This window comes from Triticum dicoccoides, chromosome 3B (assembly GCF_002162155.2).
Source record: "Triticum dicoccoides isolate Atlit2015 ecotype Zavitan chromosome 3B, WEW_v2.0, whole genome shotgun sequence".
Lineage (NCBI taxonomy): Eukaryota > Viridiplantae > Streptophyta > Magnoliopsida > Poales > Poaceae > Triticum > Triticum dicoccoides.
In genome coordinates this window covers 331,571,717-331,582,069 of record NC_041385.1, presented here as the reverse complement: position 1 = coordinate 331,582,069, position 10,353 = coordinate 331,571,717, and the positions used below count along the sequence as shown (strand labels likewise).

Here is a 10,353-nt window from a genome sequence, read left to right as displayed (position 1 = left end):
TAAGCTTTGCTAGTCTTGATACCCATGGTAATGGGATTGCTGAGTCCTTGTGGCTCATAGATTACTACAACAACAGTTGCAGGTACAGGATATGCGATGATCATGACGCGAGAGCGATGTTTGCTTGTTTGGAGTTCTTCTTCTGCTTCTTCTTCGATCAGGAGATAGGTTCCAGGTCGGCAGCCTGGGCTAGCAGGGTGGATGTCGTTTGAGTTTCTGTTTGCGTTTCATCCGTAGTCGGATGTTGCTCTGATGTTTTATGATGTTGTATTCGTGTGGCACTGGATGCCTCTTGTATGTATCCCCATCTATTATGTAATGTTAATGTAATGATATCCACCTTGCAAAAGCGTATCAATATGCGGTTCTATCCTTGGTGGGACCTTCGAGTCTCTTTAGGACAGTATCGCATATTGGGCATGACAGTCCAGGCGAAGAAGTGCTCGAGCACACACCCAAGGGATGGCTGAAACAAACTTTTCTTGAACCATCCTCCTTTGCCATAAAAAGGTGTCGAGCTTCTCTACCGAAACCTACATTCAATGCAAGCTCATGTGCTAAAAATTTCCATGCCAAAAGCCTCCAATCTCACCGTCTCCACCAACTTCACTTGAACGTTGTTGACTATGCTGGAACATTGCCAAGGTAAATTCATGTGGCCCCAACCCCTCCTCTGAAGTATTTGCACTCTACAGACAGGATATCCAAGGTAATTCATGATTTTAGTTCACCTTCCTACCTTCTTATTTAAAATCAAAAGTTTTGTGTCTTGATATGTTGATAGATGCGGAAATAGTTCATGATATACACTTTAAAATTTTGTTTCTTTGATATCTGAGCTTTGCATTTCCTAGGTAAGCACTATGTAGGTTATCTACAGATGTACCGGGACTCTTAGTTTATGGTCCTCTCTGCAACGAGTGGAGAATGAAGACCTATTTATGGAGGTGTGTACACGATTGGAGGCTACGACGAGGGATATTTTTATCCAACGTGGGTGGCAGCATGATCTTAGGATTGGGCCACCTTTAGTTTAGGCGCTATACATAATTCATTTTTCCTTGTATATCGCCTTATTCTTTTATTTTGGCTTGGTGTGAGAACTTCATTGGCTATGCGCATCTTAGTTATGCAGAAGCCGGGTGTAATGCTTAAACCTTTTAAGTAATAAAAGTGTCCCTTCTTGAAAAAGGTAAACTATGTAAAATCCTAACTAGATCACAATTCTTGATGGTTATTTATTTTTCTTGGATCTATAGAAGAATGTTAGCCTAAGAAAATTAGACAAATCAGTTGTACGTAAATTTGAAAATTTAGTATGGCAGTCGTGTTTCTAAGTTTAATATAGAAGGGATCATACACCATGTGAAAAGTCTTGTTAATAGGAAGCAGAGTTGCATGCAAGTGCATGTATAAGTTCACTCTTATTTTTATTAGAGATAATTTGCACAATGCTTACCATAATTGTGTCAGCTACACATAATACTAACTATGGCCTTGTCAAAGTGATGGTTCGCATGACCACTTCTATGCTAGAAAGCACTAAGCCGCACTTGAAATAATATCTTGAGAAGGAGAAAGGTTATATTCTGCAAAGGATGTTTAAAGTATTGGTTTGTTGGAAAAATGGACTGCAAAGTGAGTAGACGTAGTTTGGCGAGTATTGAATAAGGTTCATGCAGGAAAATATTAATGTAAGAGTGATAGATCAAGGTTGAACGATACAACATTAATGCAGTATTTAACCAACATGCCATTAAATCTATCTTGGTGGCTGTAATTCTTTGATGATTGATTATAAATTCGCAAGGTGGTTTGTAGAATGCCATGGCTCCTCCTGCAACAAAATGAGCCACCTTTAAGTGTGGCTCCTTCATTCACCTACTTCAAATCTTACCCTAATGTTAGCAATGATCTTGTTCATTTTATGTTTACTGTTACAGAACTCGGTGCACTATTTTTGGCCAGTTTATAGAGCAAAATATGTAGTGTCAGGCACAAGTTACCACGTGCAGTCAGATTTATCAAGGTATGATCATTCAACTACTCCGTTATGCAAAGAAAATATCTATACTTAGAAATAGAAGAGTATTAAAACATTTATATTCTAAGGTGAGCCAACTCATTTGCTAACTGTACCAGAGATGCTAAGCACCTGTTTGATGGCACCTCATTTACCCTTATTCTAAATATATGTTTGAATCATTGCGTAGGGCTGGTGTAAGAACAATTTTATTGTCCAACTTTAAAACCTATCTCCGGACATTTTTGGAGGCCCTAAAATGTGATCACTTATTTAATATAGTTGTTCTATCTGCTGAGGTGGGTACCCATTTAAAACAATACAGAGGCTAGCCAACTCGCATGAAGAGGGCTCCCTCGATCGCTTCTTTCGATGGTCGTTCGATCATGGTCAACATGGTCTTTTTTTCGCTGCTGTCCATTGGATCCTCGTTGGGAATTCATCTGTCTCGTTTTAACCGCATGGTGAAACCTAGACGGGTATGACGTGCGGGCTCGGGCTGGATCGAATTGGCTGGGTGCCAGTTTTTTGGGTGCGCGCGAGACAGCCTCTCCTGCCACGCCACGTGCGAGCGCACGCGTCATGGGCGCAGCGGGCACAACCGCACAAACCCTAACCCCAATCCATAGCCGCCACTCTCTCCCTCCTCCTCCTCCCTCCCTCGTCTGCCGCCGCCACTCCCTCCCTCCTCGTCGCCCTGCCTCCGCCCTAGGAGCTTCGCCGCCTCCCATGCGCTCGTTCTCTCCCTCGTCTCCACTTCTCCGTGCTTCCGCCGCAGCCTCCGCTTCCCTCCTCACTCTCACCGGCTTCATCTCCTCCACCTCCATCTCCCTACCTCCGCACCTGGCTAGCACGGTCAGACCATGCTAAGTGGACAAGAAGGCGCCATCTCAAGAGGCAGGCCACACCTTCCATGACGGTGCCCTGATCTGCCGGATCTTCCTCCTCATCAGTCCAAAGCAGAGGATTGGCGGATCCGCCTCATCTTTGGTGTCATCGACCAGAGAAGGTGTTTTTTTCTTCTAGGCCGATGGATGGGGTAGGCGAAGAGGAGTGGCGGATCTGCGTCCTCTTCGGCATGCAGTTGTGCTCTCCATTGTTGTGAGCTCGCCGCCTATTGAGTTTGCTGTCGTTCTTGCACCGGTGCTGCTGCCGTGGAGGGCTTGGTTTAATGTATGTTCCTCTTTTTCCTCATGTATTTGTTGTTCACTTTCTTGCCTTTTAGTTTTTTTGTGTCTGTGTGTGTGTGCAGCTTGTCTACGGTGGGATGGGGATTCAGAGGATAAATTTTATTGGCAGTAAGAAGTTAAGAGGACAAGCGTGAGACGTCACATGCCAAGGGAGATTTTAGTTTTTTCGTGTCTGTGTGTGCAGCTTGTCTACGGTGGGATGGGGATTCAGAGGATAAATTTTATTGGCAGTAAGAGGTTAAGAGGTCGAGCGTGAGACGTCACATGTCAAGGGGATATAGTATTTAGTCTCTTCTAATCTGTGAAGAGAGACTACTGGTTTAAAGGGAATCCATACTTTAACAAGGTTTTTTCCAATTCAACAAAGAAAGGTACTACTCATTTTCTTTCCTGGTATGGCTTATGTGACTATGAAGTATAATGCTTTATGTTATTTCTTGAGAAGTTCAGATTTCATTGAGGTGGAAATCTCTCGATTAATATGCAGCTATGGAGCTTTTCGAGGCAGCAGGACATGATGCCGCACGGAGATGGGGATGGCCATGCCCGCCCCGATGCCGCCAGCCGATGTCGGTGAGAGCATCACCACCGACAACGGCTCCAACGAGCTCTCCATGAGCTCCTGGGACGACACCAACTCCAACATCATGTTCTTCGCGCCTGGAAGCAAGAAGGCCAAGGTGCTCATCAATGGTGACAACGGCATGGTCACCAACTTCAGCAAAATCAAATCCCAAGTAGGACATACCTCACATATATACACTTCACATCCATCCGGACTCTGCTGCCCGTCAATTGTTTAATGCTGCACTTATACTAACACCTTGGCCCAAATTCAGTTTGGCCTGTCGAGCACGTCTTTGGACATGCCCGGCATGGACGGCTACTTGCAGCCGCAGCAGGACTTCGCCTGCATAGTCTTGAGACAAGCGTGTCTGCACCACTCACCCGTGAAGCATCACTAAGAGGGTTAGTTTCCTGCAACATTTTTGGTGTTTATCTTGCTTCCACATATTTGTACTGATATTTTTCTTGCTTGTGCTATTTAGCAAAGAAGAACAAGGATTAGCAAGAGGCTAAGGAGGCTGCAAGACCTTGTGCCCAACATGGACAAGGTAACTAAATCAATTGAATTGATGCACACTATCAATTCTGTCAACATATAGAGATGAATTTTTCACCATGAATTACAGAAGCTTGTACCCTCTAAAGTACCAATACTGACGACTACATGCCTGCATATTCAGTGATACAAAACTAAATTCTAACGTACTAAAACTGATGATTCTAATCCAAACTGGAAGTGTTGCCCATGGAAATTCAGAACCTTGGTAGTTGTCGATGACTCGGACCTTAGTTACTTCAGATTTCATAATAGCATTTGCGCAGCTATTCTCTGGGAGAAGTCGTGCAATGCAATTGCTGGAAACATGTTAAGTTTCTTCTTGAAGACGCAGCAAACAAATAGTTCAGACATGCTGGATATTGTTGTAGACTACATCAAAGGGCTGTAGGACTGAACTGAGGTATGCTCCACGCAGACACAACGGTTATATAGCACACGTTTCTAGGAGGCCTTGTTAAGAAATATCATTTTCTGTGCATATTAACATGTTTCGTTAATTTTTAGACAAGTACAAACTGACTAATTAATAACAACATATTTGTTTGCAAATAGAAAATGATAAGATGTAACGTTTATTATGTAAAAATGAATTTATGTGCTTATTGTCCACGGTTTGGCTTACTTGTTTGGTATGCAATGTGCTTGTGGTTCATAACTGCCCACTGCACCATTGGATAATGGCTAATGTAATAAGGAAGGAATTTTACTTTAATTCAGGGTCTGGTAGATATGTCATATATGTGATCTTGGAATTTTGATAGGCGTTTGTTGACAAACATGCAAGATCTATTTTCTGTGTTTCCAACCTGCATGTTTTTTTGGCTACAATGGCTTGATCAGAGATGTGAGGACTATATCAATTGTTTCCCGTGGTATTTGCCATATTTTTGTTTCATACATCTCCAATTCGTCACTTCTTAGTTCCCAAGATGCTGCCGAAATGCAGATTGTATGTGCATCCTTGGTAGAGTAATGCATACATGGAGTGTGTTCATTTTTTAGAAACTGAAGATTAATACAAAGTTATATGGTTTTATTTTTTGGGTCAAAAGTTTGATTTATGCAGTAGACCAATTAATTCTCGATACATTTCGCGTATTTAGCTTTTTGATTAACTATACAAAGTGCTCATCTTGCTTTGGATTCAAGTGATCAGATCTTGATGAGAAGCATGGCTGAATGCACCTCCAACCACTAGATTTCTGTGCCAAAAGTTTGATTGATGTAATTCTCAATGCATCTAAGGTATTCAACACTTCCCCATAACTTCATATACTTTATGATGCTAATTTTGAGTTAACAATTGCTTAATATTTCACCATGCAGATATATGACATGAACAATTTTCTAATATACATAAAAAGATTGTGCATGTGCTATTTGTAGTTTTTTGTACCTGGTCTAATTTTTTAAGGCATATTCTTAGGATTACATTCTGCTTATTAGGCATTGTTAATTGTTTGATCATGATGTACTCCCTCCATCCCATAATATAAGAGCGTTTTTGACACTAGTGTAGTGTCAAAAACACTCTTATATTTTGGGACGGAGGTAGTAGAACATATCAAAACAATAGGCAAACCACAAAGGGTGATTTGGTGGAATATGTATCCTGGTTACCACAAGAAATCACTCAAGCATGCTCGTGCCTGCAGCCCTCAGTGGCGAGACAAAGGATTCAGCCATGGGAAGGTAAGAGGAATCCACAGTATCCTTGTGTGCACGTCCTTGTTGCTGCCACTTTCCCCATTGGTGAATGTGTTGTCTTTTTGTCTTTTTAGTTTTCTTGCCAAGTACATATTGTTGGATCTTGTGGCTCCTCTGTTGCACCATGGAATCGGCTTGACAAGCAGCGCACGTTGAACAGCGACAAGCATGGCTAATGACGCAACCTAACCCTATTGGTCAGCTCTCCGTGAACACATAGGTTCCTATCACATTTATCCAGACCAAGGTGAGCTTCACCAACAACTCCAATCACCCATCTTCCCATTATTTCTCTGGGCAAAGTGATGGATATGGTCGTTTGAGATTTTCGTATTAATGTGTTGCTTTGGCCTGCTTCGTTCCGTTTAATAGATGCTTATCTAATTTGTAAAAATAGTGTCCTGGCTTCATGAATTATCTGAGTGTGTTGGAAAGCTTCACTTGGAAAGAATAACCTGCCCTATGGACCGCAGTTTCATTTTTATTAGGTTCTTAAGATATGTTATTTGCAGGGATCATCTTGATTTCTTCAGTTGCAATTGTTTTGTTCATTTCCTTTTTGCCTTCTTGATTGGCTCATCATGCTATTGTTAAATGCTGAGAGTTTATCCATCTTTCGGTATTCGCCGGATTTGAGGATGTGTGCCTTCTTTATATAAGACTGAACAAAAAAATGCACAACCATCTTGCTTGAAGATTGCAACACACAGATTGCTTGGCAGACTAAAATAAGTAGGAGCTTCTAATTGGACCCTTCAAGCAATAGTGTTGTTAATATATTAGTTATTATATTATGTTACTAGAGTATTAGAATAACTTCCTGATAACTATATCATACATTTGATAACCTGACTCCTTGAATGATAGAGAGAACTACATAGAGGTTTGACTGAGCGAGATGGGGTTGACGGACAAGAAGAGGAACCAGAGGGGTGTGCTCTTGCGGTGCTTGGCTTGTTCCAAGACCATGAGGGGAAGGACTTGCTGGTGCGTGCTATGAATTGTTTTTGGTATATCTGTCTTTGAACAGGTGAAGCAAACCTTTCATCACGTGTAATCCCACTTCCTGCTACATTTTCTATGAGATGCACCAAGCGTTGTAATGAATCTTGACGTTTTGTATTGAGCCATCACTACTTTGTGTATGTTGTTTTCTCCTACCTCTTATTTTGAGAAATAACAAATGTTGGATCTGTCCCCTAGGCTCGTACCTGGACTTTTGGTACTTAAATGTGGTTCACACTATCACACTTCGTGAACAGGCTTCCATTTGTTTGTTTTTTTCTATTTATTGTGGTTAGATTGTTTCAGAATCAATTAAACCTGGCTTGACATTTTCGGGAAATCCAATATAATTGTTAGTTCTCGAATAAGATGTGACCATTTTCAAGTTGTCATGTTTTATCTGGACACAAACTTGTCAATGTGTAAAACATGTTTCTATATTAATAGTCTGTTTATCTGGCAACTTTGATACGTATACTATTCTCTTGTGAACAAGACACAAATTTTGAATCTCCGTTGTATGCTTCAAGTGATCAATAAGTCATTTTTTTTGCTCCTACACATGGAAAATAAAAGTTTGGTGCAAACGGTGTTAAAAATATATATCCTCAATTGATATTTACATCTTATACAAATCTGTTTTTTTAGAGCTCGAGTTTCTCATCATGGTAACCAAATTTTTGGCTAAAACAATGCTTCCTTAGATGGGTTGTACATGTTATACAAATACACTTTTATTTCAAACTTGAATTTCACAACGTGATAAACACATTTTCAACATGGCATGGTTTAGATTGAATATGTCCTTGCAAAATGAAACTATGTTAAATGTGTTGGTTCACATGCCAATGTTCTTCAGGCCTTGATCTTACTATCCTATCTGAATATTCCTTTTATGGCAATCACAGGTTTATGTGATTGGCAGGGATGGAACAATGAGAGGATCAGTGGCGATATTCGAAGAGTTTAAACGGTGTGGTTTGAGGATATCCATTACAGGGATCCCAAAAAACTTGGACAACGAAATCGACATTATAGACAAGGCATTTGGGTTTCAAACCGCAGTGGAGAGTGCTCAGTAGGAAATCGATGCGACACATGTGGGGTTGTGAATATTGTGGATGGCATTGGTCTTGTCAAACTTATGGGAAGGAGCACGGGCCATATTACTCTTCATGCCACCCTGAGCAGCCTGAGATGTTGACTGTTGTTTGAATCCTGAGATCGATTTTCATGTTGAAGGGAAGGGGCATGTTGTCGTTGTTGTTGCTCAAGCCGCTGGTCAGGAGTTGATTCCCCAGATTGATGACCAGAAGCGAGAGCAGGATGAGTATGGCAACATGTTGTTCCTTAGTGTTGGCCTTCTTCTATAAAGTTTACATACAATTCACCTGCATGGTTAAAAAAGCTACTATACTAATGTAAATGTTCCGTTCCGTTGAATATTACTCATTTCTCTTACCGTTGTTGTATCAAAACAATTGTGTTTTGGCCTCATTTTATAGGAGATTGAGATGTGGGACAAGCTACTACCAAATGTTTGGTTCCCATCAAGCCGTTTATTTGCCAATAAAATAAAGGTTCCTTTTTTTAAAAAACAAATGAAAGGACAACACTACATAAGGGGGTTTGCCCTTTGGGAAGGTTATTGTTTGCTGATGTGATTAAACGTAGGAAATTTATATACCTATTGTATGACAGTTGCTCAAGCTAAAGTCTTATGTAACATGTAACATCTGGACTCTGTTTGTGGTAATAATTTTTCCCATTGTAAAAGGCCATGTTGCACAAGGTAGGTGTTTTGGGTTTTAATTTAGGGATGTGACACCAATTATGGATTTGAACTCCAAATGTGTTCGAACATAATTAAGTAAAGGAAGATATCGCGGCACATCTTCGTGGTAAAGTTGTATGTCATATACCTTGCGCCATTTGGCTCTATGCATGCTACCCTGCTTGCTAAAACCTACTTCTACTAGCAAAGTCAAATATTTTTCAAAACACTTTTGGGTTTGACATGGTCTTTGCGCTTGCTCAAACATAAAGATATTGAAAAAATGCAAATATTTTCAACGAGCCCGCGGTATCAAATTGGACTCTGCGCCATTTGTCTCAGAGATAAATTAAAATGTGTGTACATCTCATTATAGACAATAGTATTCATTCTTTTTTTATTAAAGGGGTAAATTTGGTCATCATATGTCCTTGCCCATTACTAAACCAACTAAAACATGAATTTCGTTTTCAACGCGCATATGGATTCAATAGATCTGTGCGTCATATGTCCTTGCAAAATGTTAACTATTTTCATCGACAACATGGTTTTAGCAGGTCTTTGTTGGATGGAAAGTAAATCCATGCATGCAGACAAATCCGAAATCAAAAGAGGTAAGAAATCGCACCGGTCGGCGGCTGAGGAAACGCCTATGTCACCCAGTTGAGGAACCGAGAAAGAAAGGAGGGGATAGAGAGTCTCCACTGGATCCGCCCCCTGCCGCTTCATATTCAGCTCCTCACGGGCCACAGGCATCGCTCTACGTGGGCTGAGCTAAATAACATATGGACTATCCTAATCCCTCCTGATCCCTATATCTCCGTATATGCACAACAAAGACATGTTTTTTTCTTAGGTTTCTTATCTTGTTTCCTCTTTTTTTGCAGGAAAAAGATGCACGACCAGGTTTCTCATGATGATAACCATGTTTTCTGTTGGAAATATGCCCTAGAGGCAATAATAAAAGTATTATTATATTTCAATGTTCATGATAAATGTCTTTTATTCATGCTATAACTGTATTATCCGGAAATCGTAATACACGTGTGAATACTTAGACCACAATATGTCCCTGGTGAGCCTCTAGTTGACCAGCTCGTTGTGATCAACAGATAGTCATGGTTTCCTGACTATGGACATTGGATGTCGTTGATAACGGGATCACATCATTAGGAGAATGATGTGATGGACAAGACCCAATCCTAAGCATAGCATAAAAGATCGTGTAGTTCGTTTTGCTAGAGCTTTGCCAGTGTCAAGTATCTCTTCCTTCGACCATGAGATCGTGTAACTCCCGGATACCATAAGAGTGCCTTGGGTGTATCAAACGTCACAACGTAACTGGGTGACTATAAAGGTGCATTACAGGTATCTCCGAAAGTATCTGTTGGGTTGACACGGATCGAGACTGGGATTTGTCACTCTGTATGACGGAGAGGTATCTCTGGGCCCACTCGGTAATGCATCATCATTATGAGCTCAATGTGACCAAGGTGTTGGACAAGGGATCATGCATTACGGTACGAGT

The 10,353-nt window shown here is 40.9% G+C and overlaps 1 long non-coding RNA gene across 16 annotated transcripts; it reads left to right on the top strand.

Annotated features, from left to right (window-relative positions):
* The first annotated feature begins 2,630 nt into the window (after positions 1–2,630).
* Positions 2,631–8,580, top strand: LOC119276002. 16 transcript variants are annotated; one of them, XR_005136173.1, is made up of 10 exons: positions 2,632–3,196; positions 3,276–3,584; positions 3,701–3,950; positions 4,053–4,182; positions 4,263–4,328; positions 4,603–4,739; positions 5,489–6,031; positions 6,121–6,293; positions 6,914–7,033; positions 7,977–8,580. It is a non-coding gene; the product is annotated as an uncharacterized LOC119276002 (long non-coding RNA). The 16 variants fall into 16 exon arrangements; XR_005136172.1 differs by having other exon boundaries at positions 7,960–8,580; XR_005136171.1 differs by having other exon boundaries at positions 6,914–7,076.
* The last annotated feature ends 1,773 nt before the right edge of the window (positions 8,581–10,353 follow it).